At 42.6% G+C, this 18,619-nt stretch overlaps 1 long non-coding RNA gene across 1 annotated transcript; it reads left to right on the forward strand.

Annotated features, from left to right (window-relative positions):
• Positions 1–676: 676 nt before the first annotated feature.
• On the forward strand, positions 677–18,011 carry LOC142404713 (uncharacterized). The gene is made up of 3 exons (XR_012773939.1): positions 677–712; positions 9,613–9,896; positions 17,894–18,011. It is a non-coding gene; the product is annotated as an uncharacterized LOC142404713 (long non-coding RNA).
• Positions 18,012–18,619: the final 608 nt, after the last annotated feature.

Here is an 18,619-nt window from a genome sequence, read left to right on the forward strand (position 1 = left end):
TGTTGCCATTGCTGGTAGAGAGGCCAGGGGCTGTGATTTAGTTTTGTACTGCTTCAAGGCTGGCATTTGTCAACAGTTGCTTTGTCTGGGCTTGTCTTGGCCTGCCTGGGGCTTTGCTTTAGCTTGTTTAGGTGTAACAGCAGTTGCCTAACAATGATTACCTATAACATTACCTAACTTGTTTTAACTTTAGTTAGCTTTGTGCAATTGTGTGCTATACTGTTATAGGAGTTTTGATGTATTTCTGTAACTATAGTTAGTGAAAATAGGCCATTATTCTGTGTAGAGGGAACTGTCTTTGACCTAGAAGTGTGGAGGAGTACAAGTGCAGGATGATAGCAGAGGCCTTGAAAGTACAGGCACCAGATGATACCAGAGGCCCCAGGGTTATAAACAAATCACCGGTGGTCAATTACTAGTCACTAAAGGAATGCAGCCTTGGGAGCTGGATAAAACTGGTTTTCAGGATAACAAAGAGAACAAAGAGCAAGTATCCAACATAATATAAACTAAACCACAGACAGTGAATTTTCTTATAATAGGAATTGTGAAGCAATAAAGAAAGAGGAAGATGTGGTGTATGTTACAAAATATATAAAAATAAATCAAACCACAGACCTGAGAGTGAGGAAGAAGTCCGCACCATCAACACCAAATTCCTCCCAGTGAAGAACAAGGGACACCAACGAATCACCATAACTCTCCTTTTCAAGTAAGAGTTGTCACAGTCAACCTTTGGGGCCAGAGGGGCAGTGGAAGGGCGAGTCTAATACCAGAGAACAGGGGCAGGTACTAGGAATTTTCTGTATAACTGTTTTAACTGCTAATTAATGTGGCTTTTTCTGTAATAATTGCATGAAATGGACTATTAATGTTGGTACCATTGTCACCAGACTGATAACAATGCTTTGCTGTTAAGATTTTAGCTATGCAACCAGTAAATTGTTTGTGCTAGTAAAGTGTATTTCTTCAGTCCACACAAATGGTACGTGTTGCAGCCCAATACTGAAGAAGACCAGAAACCTGGGATTCAAACATTACATAAGGGACATGTAACTTGACCACGTGTAGAATCTGTTGAGGATGCGTGTAACTGATATCAGAACTGGAACCATCTTTAGATGTGCTCCTAAGCCTCCAACAACAACAACAAAGACCACACACCACTAATCAGGCTAATGGTTATAACACCAATACAATAATAACTACAAATGGTGCGGGCACCATTGCCTCAGAATCAGGTGTGCAGAATCAATCGCTGCCATTCTACAGTGCTACATATTTCAGTTTTATCTTATTAAGGGCAAATATACCTCTGATGTTTGTGTTGCCTCTGATTACTTCCACTCGAAGCCTGTTGTAATATGGATGCAACAATGGGCCGAGAGGTGAGGTTTCAGGAGTATTTGCTATTCAGGCAATACAAGTCTAAGAAACTCTATTTCCTGCCAATGATCCTGATAAGCTATGCCTTAAAGGGGATTTTAGGATCTCTGACCATATAAACCTGGAATATTTGTTTTGTCCAAACATTTCCAAACATGGACTGTATCATCTGATTCAGTCCTGATTGTTTTTTTGGATTTGTAGCTGGGACCGCCTTTGAAAAAAACGATGTTTTTCATGGCAAGACTGTTGCCTGTGCTGTTGGCATGGTAGCTAAGAAGGATGTGTTCAATCTGGCGTTTTTAGCCTTGCAGCTTGAAAAGTTGCCAATTTTAATTGTCTTACAGCCTCTTCCTGCCTTGGACCCCATTCCCACTCTGTTTCCTTCTTTAGCAACTGTGTTAGCATGTGTGCTTTTTCTGTATATTTAAAAGTATGCAGGTGCAAATTGGTGGTGCAGTTCTCCCAATATCATTCCTAGCAATCCCCTACAGGGGCTGGCATTTCAAGCAAAGTTTTTAGTTTTGGTTTTGTTTTGTTTTTACTGTTTGACATTCCTGATGTAACAATTGTATTTCCAATCATCTGACGTCCATCTGCACTAACTGGGCTTTACTTGAATTGACTTTGAATTTGCTGTTTCATCGGTTCTAACACCCTGCTAGTTCTTGTTCACGTTTCTTGCTTTGTATCTCCTGTAGCTCCAACTCTGCTAAAGCCTTACCTTTGCCTGCATAGGCCTATGCCTTAGCATAGGCTTGTGATAGATGCCCTCTCCAGTCTCCCATGTGCCCCATAAACTTTTTAAGGTTACGGTTACAGTTGCAGAGAATCTTTTGCTGATGTATAGGATTTCTACATATGTCATTTGTAGTGGGCAGCCTGTAAGACTGTTGTGAGAGGAGTTAGTGGTCCACATAACATCTAATCCAGGTGTTTGCCCCTGCATCATGAATACCATGTGACCGTTGCTCAACCCTAACAGATGTGTATTTAATCATCGTGTAATTAATCAATGTGCTTAATCATAAGCACATGTGTAGTATATTGTTCTGTCCACTTGAAATTCTGTGTGTCTTTGATCACCAATTGGATATATTCATCCTAGGAACTGTAGGTTTATTAATGTGATAAGGATATTAGGGTGTATTGCTAAGGGACTTTTGAAAGCTAAGTCCACATCCCAAACCTGATTGCTGTCGGGGCTGATGAATCTGTATTGTGAGCAAAGCTCTGTGAGAGTGCAGGTGAGCACAGAGCTGGCCAACGTCACCACGGATGGGATCTGCACAGCATGCCGTGCCATCACTAGAGGTCCATCCGATGCTGTGCCATCTCAGGGTTCCCAGCAGCAGAAGGCACGTAAGATTTTATAACTTGCTATCACCTTTTCTGGGACATTAATAAAATATCTATTTTTCTTGAGCATGTTTGTGCCTTTCTTGTTGGGAACCAAAAAGAACCAATGCCTCCTGATACAAACTAGTCATGAGCTTTTTAAAAGAAACTGCTATTGATGTGAAAACTTTGATATGAAACTAGCATGAAAGTAGGATGGCACTGTCTTGAGAGAGAAGACTATTCACATGGTGAGGTAGCAAAAAGGAGTTAATGCATACATGGTAACACACTAACATAAAAGAAGGTAATCCCTGAAGAGAGAAAAGAAAGAGAAGAACCATTTATCACGAGAAACTGCCCTTCCCTACAGAAAGGCCAGCACCTGACTAATGACTCATTTGGTTTGGGTGAAACTGATGTAAGATATCAGCCTCCTTATAGCTTATGTTTTGCTTTACTCAGACACAAAATATAATTCATTTAGCAAAAATTCATTGCGCTTTATCTGTTGTAGTGCCATCATCTTGGTTTCTATGGTCAATTTTTTAAAAAACTTGCCGACTTGCCACCTGCTTTTGATACTCTTGCAACTCAGTTATCTTCTGTGCAATAGCAGTTAAATGTACCTGCAGGTCTATAACTGCATCTTGTATTCCCTGGTTTGGTACCTGCAGAGTGTAACTATTACGTTGCTGTATTTCCTATTTGACTATTCCATCTCTGCGAGTAAGTACATGCTCTTTTCCTCTGAGAGGGGATACCCTTTTGGATAGCATAAAGCAGATGCTATTTGCTTCTTTTCACTTATTATGTATAAAGTATGATATCTATCAAAACTTTCCTCAGTGTCAGGTAGGGCTGCACTGTCTGGTCTCATTTTATCGGTCCAATGACTAGGCCCCTGCTCTTGAATTATCTTCAGGATAACAGATGGGTGCTCCACCACATAACTTCTATTTTCTTTATTTCTAAACCTATTTATTATCAGCCAACACCTACACCTGGTCTGCCCAGAGCTATAATTTTTCTTATCCAATAAGCCACCCTTCAGTCTATGTTGCTGCTAATGTAGCAAAATGAGAAAGGGAAGGTGCTTTTTATTTTAAACAATACTGATTTCACTCACATTCATGCTCTTATACCATCAAACTCACAAACACTAAGAGTACCTGTCATATTCAAGTCATCTCGGCCAGACCACTACGAGAGTCTGTAGTCTGGCCAAGATTACTTGCGTATGACAAGGAGGATGAGGGATACCAGCAGGAGAGTGGTCACCATATCTCTCCTGACTGGGGAAAATGAACTGGTTTTTGAATGTGCCTTTCATTCTTCAAGGTACTTCTGGAGATGACAGTGATTGTACTCTTTTGGTTTTTCATCCTATCCAACCTTTCTGAACTAACTTTGCTGATTTTCTGCTCTTTGTGTCTTCCTCTCTGGTTATTTTATGGATCAAACCCTGTTCTTTATCTTCCTGCCATTCTCTCTTCACATTTTCAGTTCTGTCCTTAATTTTTCCAGTATGCTCACTGATGTGCTGGGATCTTGGTCACAAGCTGATCTCTATGCCACCAACACTCACCATTCTTTTAACCCTTCTGTTACTGTTTCTGCTGGTCCTTTCAGACACATATGTGTATTTACCAACCTTAATGTTTCTATTACAAATCTCTGCATCAAGAGACCCAAACACTATATAGAAATTGGGTTTTTTTCTCCTAAGTTATCAGTGGCTGTGTGTGGTTCCTACCTTTTTTCTTTTCCAATGAATGGATCCAACCACTTCCTTTCACAACAAAGAGGCAATGGTGGAAAGATTTCCTCTTGCTTTCCCACCTTGGATTCTCTGCCAACTAATGCGGCAGTTAATGAATCAAAACTCACTACAAGACCGTACAGATAGGGAAAGTGATTTTTATTAAACTTTGTAAATCAGCTGACTCTGTTTACTCATATTTTCACCAACAGAAGTATCAGTATATGTGTGTCCAAGTAATCTGGCCAGGACAACTTGTGCATGACATGTGGGACAAGACATGCCAGTACTGAATCCTCTCTACATGTCCTAACATCCTCTTCATTGCTGAGAACAAACTGCTTTTGGATAGGCCTTATATAGCCTTTAAGAGTCAACAGTTACTGCGATCTTTTGCCTCCACATCTATTTTCACTCCACGTGAGTCTTAGTCAACACTGTTGAGTCAATGCTCTGCTTTTGTTTTCTCTATCTGGTTATCTTCTGGCTCTAGGCCAGTTCCTTTATCTTCCCGTCATCTTATCTTATGGTTTCATTTTCTTGTTATCTGGTTATTGAATGAAACCATGCATAGGTTGCGCTGTGATCTAGGTGAACTGCCGACCTTAGGTAACAATACATGCCATTATTTTAGTCCTTGTTCTACTGTTTGTTCTCATGTTCCCACTTGCCCAAGCACATTTCCACTCTCACTTCATTCAGAACAACCAGAGTATTTATGACGTGAAGTCTGCATAATCCAAATAAAAGTTTAGGTTCATTTGCAGGTTAGGATTTCAAGTTGCATTCTTTTTTGTATGTTATCAATCACTAACATAACATATATGTGTTAAATTGCTGGTTGTATTTGTCTATTCTGTTGTCAAACTGGACTCACTGTAGGGAAGCTCTTTGCTTCTGATGTGTTTTGTCTGTTATGCTTTCCAGTTCTTCTGTATCTTTTTAGTAAGAATGCTTTCAGTGTAGGCTAATATACTGTCATAAAACTTGCTAAGGCATATTCAGTATTTGTGGACCTATCAACCTGGGATCATGTAGTGTCTTAAGAGTTGAAGCTTATCAAATGCCCTAAAAGTAGGCCTACAATTTTCTTGGCTTACCTCCCTGAAGAACATGTGTGTCATGCACAACATTTCAGAGAACTTAAAAGCTTACAGAAAGTTTTCTGACAAAACAAGAGCAAACCCAAGCCACTGACTATCAGCTACAACAGTCCCAGTCACCATTTGTTCAGCTTGTCTTTTGGGTTTCCATAATTTTCACATAGAAGAGTCCCAGTCACACTATAGTCTGATGGAAATACTTTGTCCCAAAGCTAGGCTGGTAATGCCTCACCTGTGCAGGCCTAGATTCAGAGGTAACTTATAGCTCTGCCCCTTTGCTGCGTACAAACCCTCTTTAACATACTTGATTTTTACCTAAATGCTAACCAGCATGCTGTCTGACGTGGGTCAGCTTGCAGCCTAGTTTATTTGTAAATTGGTCTCTCTCGAGAAGAGTCTGACGTTGCCTGCAGTACCCCAGCTCTGAAGGGTACCTTTGCCACTTAGTTATTGATTCAAATAGGCTAAGCTTGGCTGAAACATTTGTGGAGGCTCAGCCTTTGGGATCTGTGGTAATTTAAATGTTGCAGTTACCATTTTCCTTCAGGTTTTTGTAATGGTTTGATTTGATTTCTCTGCATTCCCATCGACTTGGGGATTATCTAGTACCATGAAAGTGTGTTTTATAAACTATTATTTACAAATCAGTTAAACTAATTCTTCTGTGAAGTATGATTGGATTTTACCACACTGAAAGTGCCTCCTCTGGAAATCATGTATTCTGTCAGATATGGAAGTGCATGAACCTCTATGCTATCCTTTTCTAGGAGAGAGTTTCAATCAAGTTGGTTAATGATATCGACAAAGACAAGTAAATCGTTATTTCCCCTTGCTGTAGTCTGCAGGAACCCTGCATAAGTGATGCAAATGTCATGGTGATGACCATGGTTCTTGTAGTACTGAAGATGAATTTTTATTCTCCTTTGGCTCATTAAGGCTGTGGCTTACCTGACTAATCAAGCCTTGGGGCATCAGAGTATTTTCATTTTTTTGTGAGCATAGCTATTTAGTACTTGTTTGGAGGATTTTCAGGATTATTGGATTAAAGCCTGCCTGCAATACAGAACGTTTTATGGCCAGTACAAATGGCTTCCTGCTTTTGTGTAAGGGGTACTGCAAATTTCCTGCACTTCTGTAGGGTTTTAAAATGATCTCTTATGTGCACATACATTATGTCATATAGCGCATTTATGATGGTTCTTTTATATCATTGGACTAATCTTATGATGTTTGTCAGAGGCAAACTTAACCACAAAGCACCTACTTTAACCACATAACTTGAGCAAATTACAGCAGTTATAAATGCTTTAGGCACAAAGTTCTGAGTAGATGAGCAAGTGGAGGTGTGTGGGGAGGATGTGGCAGGGTGGTTTATGTCTCTTGCCACGCAAGAAGTTTGCATAAGAGATGCCTTGCTCTGGAGTCACATGAACATATGTTAATCACAGTCTGAAAGGGACTTCCTGGAATCCATAGTGACTCCTCTGTCCTCCAAACATGAGCTTAGATAAAGTTATACAACTCTTGCCCCAGGCACTAAGCAATACAGGAGTTTCATGTTAAATTAATGACTGTTTAGAGTCACCGTAAACACTTGTATCTAATATCAACATAAACCATACAATTCACACGATCCTTTATCATTGGTTACTCAATCAGTAAATATCTCTATAGCTATACTGGATTTATACTATAAAATTTCCAGTATAGACTGGCTTTTGCCTGTAACCTTCTTCCTGGCCATAGGTGAAGCAGTAGAAGGTGTTTTTTACCATCTGTGGCCCACTGGAATACAGCCTCATGAGTACACACCTAACTGATGTGGTCCCCGTCTAAAGCATGATGGACCTTGGATGTCCAAGCTAAAAAGCTTCTTCTCACAGCTGTTTGTAAACAGCTGGAAACATCTGCTTCTGCAGACCTGCTGGCTCAGCAGCCCAGTTGAATCTAAACCTGACTCCTGTTGAGTCAAAAACAAATCCAGAGAGTCTCACTTCTACCACTTCCACAATATTTTTCCCAGGAAAGTGCCCTCATTCTCGAAATCTATTAATTTCTAAGCAGCAGCATAGATTCCATGCTCTCTCCTTTGAACATCATCATTACTCTAATTTTCTAGACACTGTCGGAAAATGTCTTTCTTGTGGGGCACATTTCTTTTGCAGTTAGCCCTGTCTCCTTGATGTGCGTTTCAGCTGTGTCTCAGCTGTGTCTCAGCTCCATACCATCAGGAGCCCTGTATATTGATTTTCCCCATGCACATTGTAGTTTCCACTTTAAAATCCACTCTAGGAAATTGGTTTAATATAGAGGGGAGTATTTACACCAAAAAAATAACATGCCAAATATAAGTTAGTTAGCTATTTTCATCAGCTCCCACTGAAACTAGAGCAGCAGTGCAAGGGTGAGGTTGGCACCACATAGATAGGAGGCGGGGTGAGGACTGGAGGAGTGACACCTACTCCTATCCGGTCAGCTCATTTGCTTGTGAAACCACAGCCAGAAGGTAAAGTCGCATGATAGGGCTGAGCCAATCTAACGGCTCATCATCGTCTTTTATTTTAGATTTATTTTGCTGTGAGAATATACAGTGCATCTTTGGGCTAGGTTCTTCATTTGGTAGTGTAGGGAACATGACTTCACAACTGCCAGCAGTTTTGCTTATTACTTACACGAGTGAAAAACTGTGAGAATACTTTTCACACGTATATATTGCTGTAGATCTTACTGGCTGTGTGCGTCTTTCTGCCCCTTCACAGTAGTACAGGCATCTCACTAGGGCCAAGCCAGGTAATGCAGAATAAAAAGTGAATCTAAATACACCAGGTTAATACTATACTTGGGCTACGCACATCAGGTGATAAATGTTTATCAATAAATACAGAACTGAGAAATTATGAAAATCCTGACAACACTATTCTGGAGAGGCACCTTATTGGAGGGGAAATGAACACTCCCACAAAAACCCTGGATGAAAGCAGTTGCTATGTAATGCAGAGCTCCAGCTTGCTCCCGGGCAATCCACTGACTCGCAGAAGGTCACATCCAAAGCAGCAAGGGTTAAGCAGGAAGGGTTGCCCAGCCATGCCTGAGGGCGAGTGGCCAGGAGCTGTTGGCAACAAAAGAAAAGTAAATGGGCTGGATGGACAGTCAAGCTCAAGTGCTTCTGAATCAATTGGACCCAGTGTGCCCAGGTGGCCAAGAAAGCCAATGGCATCCTGGCTTGTATCAAAAATAGTGTGGCCAGCAGGACTAGGGAAGTGATCGTGCCCCTGTACTCGGCACTGGTGAGGCCGCACCTCGAATCCTGTGTTCAGTTTTGGGCCCCCCACTACAAGAGGGACATTGAGGTGCTGGAGCGTGTCCAGAGAAGGGCAACGAAGCTGGTGAAGGGTCTGGAGCACAAGTCTGATGAGGAGCGGCTGAGGGAGCTGGGACTGTTTAGCCTGGAGAAAAGGAGCCTGAGGGAGACCTTATCTCTCTCTCCAGCTACCTGAAAGGAGGTTGTAGAGAGGTGGGGGTCGGTCTCTGCTCCCAGGTAACAAGTGATAGGACAAGAGGAAATGGCCTCAAGTTGCGCCAGGGGAGGTTTAGGCTGGATATGAGGAAATTTTACTTCACTGAAAGGGTTATCAAGCATTGGAACAGGCTGCCCAGGGAAGTGGTTGAGTCACCATGCCTGAAAGTATTTAAAAGACGTTTGGATGAGGTGCTTATGGACATAGTGTAGTGGTGGTCTTGGCAGTGTTAGGTTTACAGTTGGACTCAATGATCTTAAAGGTCTTTTCCAAGCTATACGATTCTGTGACCCTCTGCTGTGGCAGCTCAGGGATCCCAGCGCCTGTGATGGATGTGGGCTGGGGATGCATCATGGTGCAGTTCCCCTTCCAGGCAGTCTCCCCACAGTCTCCTTCGGGGACAAGTGCCTGGAGCAAGCTAGGAAGAGCTGTTAGCTGCTGATGTCCCTACCCTGGATGGCCTTTCTAAGGTAATGGCTCTCTGGTGTCTTCCTTTTGTTCCCAGGAGAAGCAGCCATCTACCAGTCTCTGACTCAGCCCAGGATTCCCAGCAACCCTGATTCCCTGCCGGTGCTGCCCCAAACACTGCTTTCAAGTGAAGAGCCCCTTTCTGTTAACACATGTAAGTCTGAAAAGACTCCATAAGAATCAATGTAAGTTTCTCACATAAATATGGGGTCTTCACAGAGCAACAGAGAGACAGACAGAGAGACAGAGAAGCAGAAGAAAAGAAGGGTGAAAGCAGTGCAGGTGTGCCCCTGACTCCACTCACCACAAACTTAAGGACAGGTATAAATTCTCTTCACTTTACTCATATGAGAAAGTGAAGCTGGCTCACTCTCATTCTCTCTCACTTTCTTTCTGTCTTCCTAACACTCAGAGACTTCAGTCTTTAGTCACTTGTCCTTTGCTGTAAGTTTCTTCAGATTGGAATTGGATAACCTCCCAGGTTCTGGGGGACCCTTTGTCAGAGGAATTCCTGAGGATGTAGCCCCTATTCGGTGGAATTGAGAGTTGCTAAATTGACAAAGAACTGACTAAAGATATGCTGCTTTGTTCATAGTAGAAATCCTGTTTTACCAGCAACGATTTTTAAGGAGCCCTGTAGCAAACTGTGTATGCTTGTACATTCATATTCCTGTATTTTATTTTCTGTCAAATAAGACTCTGAATTTGACTGTCGTGATTTGTGTGTCTCACTGGGAATTTGGACCTTAAGCCTGTGCGGCTGCTACCCAGGACCTTGGAGATCCCAAACATGTGGGCACCGTTTGAACTAATTTCCCCAAACGAGTTTCATTTTTTCACTCTCTGAGTGTACATGTGGCTCTTAGTCACATGCAAAAGATGCACGTAAGATTTGATGATCTGCTGGGGAAAGACAGGGCTCTGAGTGTTTGGTGGGACTGCTCTGTGTCAGAGGTGGCCTGTTTTACTGAGCTCATGTCTCCTGTAATGCTAGAGATAGCCATGGGCTTGGCTGTGATTTCTAGTAAGTGAATAGCTCTTCTTTTGCCGGAATATAAGCAGCTCATTACAGGCCAACTAACTCAATTAATCCTTAAACGAGTTATCTCAAAGCACAGTGTAAACCATCCTGCCTTGATGAAAGAAAAACAAGGTGGGGAGGCAAGGTCACACAGCAAAGCTATGATTCACTTGAATCTCATGGGAACAAACTAATAAAATTCCAGTGTTTTCCTGGATACATATTATCATTGACGATAATTAGGCAGGCAGGCACTGCCATCAAAATAGTACAAATCAGGAGCAGGACATTTTTCTCATGCAAAGAGCACTTAGACCAGATATAAAGGAGAAGCAGCCCAACAATTTTAACATAGATTAACTAGCCAGTTATTCTGTGCTAAACTGTGTTTACCCATCTATCTATTTTGCACCCTGTTAACCAAATGTCATACATTGCCAGAATGCTTGGCATATATGCTAAAATGTATATATAGAGGCAGTATTCTCACAGTCCTTTACTACCTCACTTAACTAATTAGCAAAATTACTGGCAGGTGTACAGTCATGTTCTCTAGACCAAATGAAGAATCTATCCCAAAGATGCATTACATGTTCTTACAGCAACATAACCACTGAATAAAAGGCAGATGAATAGAATTTCCTTTCTCAAGGCTGAACTTTCAAAACACAGAAAAGCTGTGATATGTTTCAAGAGTAAAATCTATGGATTTATACAGGTTCATGCCTTTAGATAAGTAGTAACAGCAAGTTCAGCAATTTATATCTAATTTTGAAAAAGAGACAGCACCATCAATTTCTGTCAGATGTTTGACCATCTGCATTTTCAACTCTGCTGTGTTGCCTGGTTGGTTCTCCAGAGTTACACTGGCCTAGGTTACCTGTTTCAGATAGATCATGCCTCTTCCTTGCCTTGAACAGTCTGGAGTAAATATATACTGATGTCTCCTCTCCTGTAGAGAAACATGTTCAGACCCTGCTTGCTATTCTCCACAGGAAATCCAAGGAAGTCTTCACTGGAAGCCAGTAAAACAGTTTCTGTCTCTAGAGAAAGGAGGTAGTAGTAGTGTATTTTCCTGCTGCCACCATAAACAGCTTTGGACATTAGTCCTCAACAGCTTTTTGATCATTCCCAAAATCTTCCTTTCTACTCAGATTACCAAATGACAAGATCGAGTACCTCCACCCCCCATATGCTTTAAGCACTTTCTGAAAGAGGCGATAATCCCCAGGAAGACACATGCCAGGCTCATCCAGCCTATTATCCACTGTGACCAGGTGGTCCCAAGAGGAGATCCTGGATCTCTCTCCTCTCTGGTAAGAAGACTCAGTTCAGAAAGGAGTCACCGGAAATTCCCTAAAAGTGCAGCTTCTCACTGCATCTTACAGTGGGAATATATAAAAGGTTCTATGGAGAGCTGCATTAGCGCAGTCTACTGCAAATGCTTTGACCTATGTGCACAAGAAGGCAGAAGACATTGGCAGCTGTTTTGAGGCCAAGCAGGAGACATGCTCCTACCCTGAGAAGTGAGGCTGCTCCAGATACAGCTGTAGCATAAGAGCCTCACAGACAAGCAGCACACTTGAGAAGCATCTCAAGGTATCCCTTCTCCAAGGACGGATGCATTCACCATACAGGAGTGTGACAGATGGACATAGTACGAGCATGTTTTTGTCGCTCAGATCCCTACAGAGGCCAAGGGACTGTCATATAAAATGGCTGAGTCTCTTTTTGCTGCCTGAAGTCTGAGGGGCCTTCCTATATGGAAGACAGGTAAGGAAGCACATCTCTGGAAAGCTGTGATTACGGACCCAAATACTACTTCATAAACTTCTGTAACCATCTGTGCCTGGGCTTGTACCTGGGTTTTCCCATGACATGTGGTTAGCTTTTTTCTTTAGGATGATATGAGCCTACATCATGTCATGAGTTGATTCCATTCAATTATTGTCAAGTTTCTGACTGAAAAAAATTGTGTGGGCTCACCGACTTCTGGAGCTGTCATTGATCAGTCTTCCCCTTGAACTTCCTTCTACTTTCCAGCTACCCATATCTTTTCTCCAGCTTTAAAGACAAACAATCTGTATTGCTTCAGTGCACCACAGAAATGCAGCAGCAGGCAACAACGCACAAATTTCTTGTTAGGAAAAAACAAACAACCAAACTTTTAAAAACAAGTTTGTTGAATTTTCATCAGCGAAGCTCATTCTTGTTTATTATTTCTGAAGGAAAAGGCTGGATGACCAGGCTGGAGGATGTCTGGAAGAAAGTGACTATAAAGGCCAGGCAAACAGGTTTTTGGAGGGTTTAGTTTTGCTTGGCCTTAACAGTTCTGTTTGATAGACTTAAATAATAAAGGCCAGATAAGTATGTTCAGAGGGCAGGGAAGGAGAAGGAACATTTGGATTGGCAGCCATTTGCAGTTCACTTTGTAGCTAGGTAGTAAAGGTCTGGCAATCAGGTTGCCAGAAGCTGAGAGAGGAGTGTTATTCAGGAAAATAAAAAACAAAACCGAAACAAGCACAAAACCCACCCACAACATAGCAAATAGAGAATGTATTTTCAAATTTATCTATTCTGACACAAGGACAGCATAATTTCCTGTGATCATCTTGGGTAAAATAGTTTATTAGCACTTCCCTCAAGGCCCGTTTTCCACAACCAGCCTGTATAGTCTTGTGGGTTGTGTCTCCCAAGATCTCTTACTTGCTGTTTCTAGCTATCAGGCACATCTTCCCTAGCTTTTTCAGAACTGGAAAATTCAGAGGTGGCAAGAACCATGAGTCCATAGTGAATTTGACAGAGAGTTATCTCCACCTCACTTTCCACTGGCCAGGGTGTTTCTGGCAGCGGCTAAAGCTCCATGCGGCATCAGGGCCAGGAAGGCCAGAAGGGAGGGACACACCGAAATGCACGAGAAGCAAGGCAGGAGGGCAGCACAGCCCGGTGCTGTGTGCTGGGCCAGCTAGAGGTGCCAAATTCTCTGCAAGTCTAATTCAGAGGCTAACTGCTGAGAGACACGTGCTGACAGAGGTGAAGAGGTGGGACTCAAGATGCTCCATGTGAGCTTGCAGGAGGATCTACTGAGTCATCTGTGCATGCAACCGACCAAAACATTGGAGAGTCCTGGTTGTTCATAGCCCTCTAACACCAGGTGAGATTGCTGTGGCATTGGAGGAGAGGTGCAAGGAGCTTGTCAGGATGAGACACAAGCAGAGAATGCAGCCTGCACACGTACAGGAAAGCAGCATTTCCTTCCTTGAGGATAGGGGGGTCCAACCCTGCCTAATTTTTAGAAATCTCATTAAATTTTTTCTCTGTAGTTCTGCCTCAATACATTGGAAAACAGAAAAAAAAGGCTATTGCCATACTGAGGACCTTGTAACTTCTGCTAGGAGTTCCTTTAGGTGTTGAGCCTGCCTTCTCACTCTGTAACAGCATTAATGAAAACTATCTACGGAAACTTGTTACAGTGTTTAACAAGGAACAGCATGGACCCAGCGGGAAAAGTGGTTCATGGAGAAAGTTGCAAGGTCATGCAATAGGTAATGGTCCTTTTTTTTCCTATTTTCCAGTGTAACGGAAATGTAATCTTGTTAGTACTAGCTTGATAGCAAAGAAGCTACACTGTCCTTCCTTTGTTAAATATCACTCCCTTAAAACTCTGTCGCATTATGCCTGTGCACACCTAAGTCTACTACAACATTTCCTGCTGGGATCCCTCCGATTAAAAAGCACTGGAGACAGCGCCGCAGCGAACAACCTATCCACCCACACAGATATGCACAAAACCCTTTCAAGTGGGCAGAAACTGAGAAAACAACCAAATTCTTGGACAGAAACAGTGTATGGAGAGACTAATATCTTCTCCCTTTTCCGGAGCTGGTGGTGTAAGCTCGGGAAATATGGTCTTAGACTCTGTCAGATTAAGGAAAAAAGGAAAATGGAGACTTCATTCTGTTCAAGTAGATGGGTGATAATATTGCTTTGCTATGCTGATTTACAAAGTGATTGTAAAATGACTAGATTATCCTAGAATGTGAGGCTTAGCAAAAAGGAGTAGAAGGGTAAGTACTTTTGAATAGGAAAAAAAATATTCAGCTTCTCTGTGGTAGCATGCTGAATAAATTGATTAGATGTGGCTATTTGAGAAAAATAACTGCATATTCTGCACTAACTTTGTTATGGAAAAATTATTACAAGGAGTGCCCCTGAAAGAATAGAAACTCCCTCACAAAATAGGTCAGACAAAGCAATCAACCCCAGGTCTTTTTTGTTTGAATGACAGATTGCATTTCAAAGTGAACCATTATTAGAAAATCCACCATTCAGAAATTTCTCAGGTGCCTAACAGTCACAGCAAAGTCAAGCTCTCCATCTTCTTCCCATTTTATCTCAATCAGATGTTTCGTTCTTCTGACTAGAACTATTGCAGGCCAGGTAAGCTAGAATGGGCAAAAGAAAATGTATCTTGTATGCAAAGTCAAGAATTTATTGTCAGTATGATTAACACTTAATCTACAGCAAATGGTTATTATGAGTGTAGCCAAATTACAATGATATTCATATGCATAGTCCAAATTTTCTATTTAGTATGGAAGAAGTCTCACTAAAATATAATTAAAATTGTCACTAAAATTAAAATTGTTACACAAAAGCTTCCTAGCATTTAGCCTTTTCCTTTGGTGTTATGCTCTCCCTTTCACTGCCCATCTGGTTCCTAAGGTTGCTGGCTTCAGCCTGCGAAAGGGTTATGGCAAATTGTCAGCCTTCCAGGCCCTTCTTTCATTGGAAGAATATGATGTCGGTGGTGGACAAGAGGTCTTGTTGTAATAATCAAATGTAAGTATACAATTCACATAATGTTGATGCTGCTATAGAAATCCATTGTAGAGCCCTGCCCTATCTACATAGGAAGGTAGACAGTGTGCCTTTGTCTGATAAGCAGGATGTGGCTGTCAAAAGCAGAAGTTTAATTGATTTATTACTAGCCTAGTTAGTAAACCATGAAGAACTGCTGAGATCTGCCAAAAAGGTAGGAAACTAGGGGAAAGGTAATTCCGGCAAGGGGAGATCATGACCACCAACTCACGGACTACCTACCCCAATTATACCACTGACTCAAATGATGAAGTTGAAGAAGAACAACTAAGCATGCATACTAATTTACATGCCAGGCAAAGATTTTAACCAATCATTTAATGGAATAACACTGCATATGTATTAGGAAGTTGAATAGGTTAATGCTTTGCGTATAAATAACTGTTCATTTGAAAGCTTGGTGCGCTGTCTTGAGACAGACACCCATATCTGCGCAAATATGCAATAAAATACCTCTGCTCTGTGTGTATATTGGCATTTTGCACACCGGGTAGATGAACCCTGATTTTTGGGACAACAGTCTGATGCTGAATGTGTTGACGGTTTCTTCCTCCTCATCCTACAATCTTGGGGTGGGTTGACCCTGGCTGGACTCCAGGTGCCCACCAAAGCTGCTCTATCACTCCCCTTCCTCAGCTGCACAGGGGAGAGAACATATAATGAAAGGCTCCTGGGTTGAGGTAAGGACAGGGAGATCACTCAGCAATTACCATCAGGGGCAAAACTTGACTTGGGAAAATTAATTACCAATCAAATCAGAGTAGGATAATGAAAAATAAAAACTAAATCTTAAAACATCTTCCCCCCACCCTTCCCTTCTTCCCAGGCTCCGCTTCACTTCCAATTTTCTCTACCTCCTCCCCCCAGCAGTGTAGGGAGACTGGGAATGAGGGTTGCGGTCAGTTCATCACACATTGTCTCTGCCACTCCTTCCTCCTCACACTCTTCCCCTGCTCCAACGCGGGGTCCCTCCCATGGGACACAGTCCTCCACAAACTTCTCCAACCTGAGTCCTTCCCACAGGCTGCAGTTCTTCATGAACTGCTCCAGCGTGGGTCCCTTCTACACAGTGTAGTCCTTCAGGAACAGACTGCTCCAGCGTGGGTCCCCCATGGGGTCACAAGCCCTGCCAGCAAACCTGCTCCAGCGTGGGCTCCTCTCTCCACGGGGTCACAGGTCCTGCCAGGAGCCTGCTCCAGTGTGAGCTTCCCAGGGGGTCACAGCCTCCTTTGGGTGCATCCCCCTGCTCTGGTATGGGGTCCTCCACGGGCTGCAGGTGGATGTCTGCTCCACCGTTAACCTCCATGGGCTGCAGGGGGACAGCCTGCCTCACCATGGGCTTCACCACGGGCTGCAGGGGAATCTCTGCTCTGGCCCCTGGATCGCCTCCTCCTCCTCCTTCTTCACTGACCTTGGTGTCCACGTAGTTGTTTCTCTCACATGTTCTCACTCCTCTCTCTTCCAGCTGCTGTTTGCAGCAGTTTTTTCCCCCCTTCTTAACTCTGTTATCCCAGGGGCACTACCACTGTTGCTGATGGGCTCAGCCTTGGCCAGTGGTGGGTCTGTCTTGGAGCCAGGTGGCACTGGCTCTGTCAAACATGGGGGAAGCTTCTAGCAGCTTCTCACAGAAGCCACCCCTGTAGCCCACCCCCACTACCAAAACCTTGCCACGCAAACCCAATACAAGTCTGCTTGGCACTATTTTATACATTTTCTAACATGCAACTTTCTCTTCTTTCCTGGGTATGTATCTCTATATTACAACTGAATTTCCCATTTTACACTTGATGGATACTCTTTCCTTTTCCTCCGTCACCCCTAAAACTAGTTTTGCACAGCTCCCAAGTTTTCATTCCCTTAACTATCAGTAACTGGCCACTGGTGAGTAGTTTTAGCACCATCCTGTGCACACCTTCAAGGCCTCTGTTATCCCACGCACATACGCCCCTACACACTGCATCTTTGGGCTAGAGTCATAAATAGTTCATTCCACTCAGAATAAACACTTATTACTACCATCTGTTTAAAAACTATAGTTATACTGCACAATTATACAAAGCTAAGCAAAAATAAAACAAATTGGGCAATAGCCAACTGGTCACTAGAAAAATGCTGTTACATATTAGAAAAAACTAACAGAAAGCTCTGGGCAAGACAAAGCATGTCAAGTCCTGAGACCTGCCATGTTTGTGTTACAAAGCCTGTCACCTGTAACTTGTGAAGGAGTCACCATATTTACTGGGCTACAAGTGTCACCGAAATCAGGAATGAACCTCTTAACACCAATGTAGCATTAAGCAGGCATTCATAAGTTAGGCGAAAGGATCCCCCGTGCATCCAGCACTGCAGTAAAGAGCATGCCTGCTTCTTAATGCTACCTTGGTGTTAAGAGGTTCATTCCTGATTTCGGTGACAGTTTTGGCAACCCAGATGGGACACTGCTTCTGAATCTCAATGGATCCATGGGATTGCAGGACCTCCAGCTGGCACCAACGGATTCTCAGGAAGACCCTCTGATCCCTGGACCGAAGAGCAAGACCCGTGGGAAGGTAAAGGCATTCCTTTCTTTAATTTTCTTTAAACGGGTGGTTGCCTGCCCATAAGACACAGCGAAAGCCCCGCAGGGTGAGCTGTAAAGATACATAAGGGAAGGAATTGATCCTATCAGACAAAAGTCTGTAGGACACCCAGGTTTGGAATCTGGAATTGGATTTAGCAATCAATTAAAACCTGCGGAGGAAGAGGTGGGTTAGAGTCCCAGAGAAAAAAAGGGTATAAGGGGTTCAAGTCCCCACTGTTTTGTTAAAGGGCATAAGGGGTTTGAGTCCCCAATGTTTTGTTAAGTTGTATTTTTGTGGTTTGTGTTAAGTCATTGTCTTTGTGTTTTTGTATTTGCTTTTTGTACTATTTTATAAAGGGTAATAAGCGTTCAGCGGAAGGGGGGACTTTGAAAAGATCACCCCTAGGTTGTATATTGAAACATTAGGGAAAAGTGGGGGGGGACCCTCTCACTTAAAAACAGCTTATAGAGTATTGTAATAATTGGTGGCCAACATATATTCTTGAAGATCAGGAAAAATGGCCAAAGAATGGAACAGTAAGATATAACACTATATTACAATTGATGTTATTTTGCAGGTGG

Source organism: Mycteria americana, chromosome 1, assembly GCF_035582795.1.
Source record: "Mycteria americana isolate JAX WOST 10 ecotype Jacksonville Zoo and Gardens chromosome 1, USCA_MyAme_1.0, whole genome shotgun sequence".
Taxonomy (NCBI): domain Eukaryota; kingdom Metazoa; phylum Chordata; class Aves; order Ciconiiformes; family Ciconiidae; genus Mycteria; species Mycteria americana.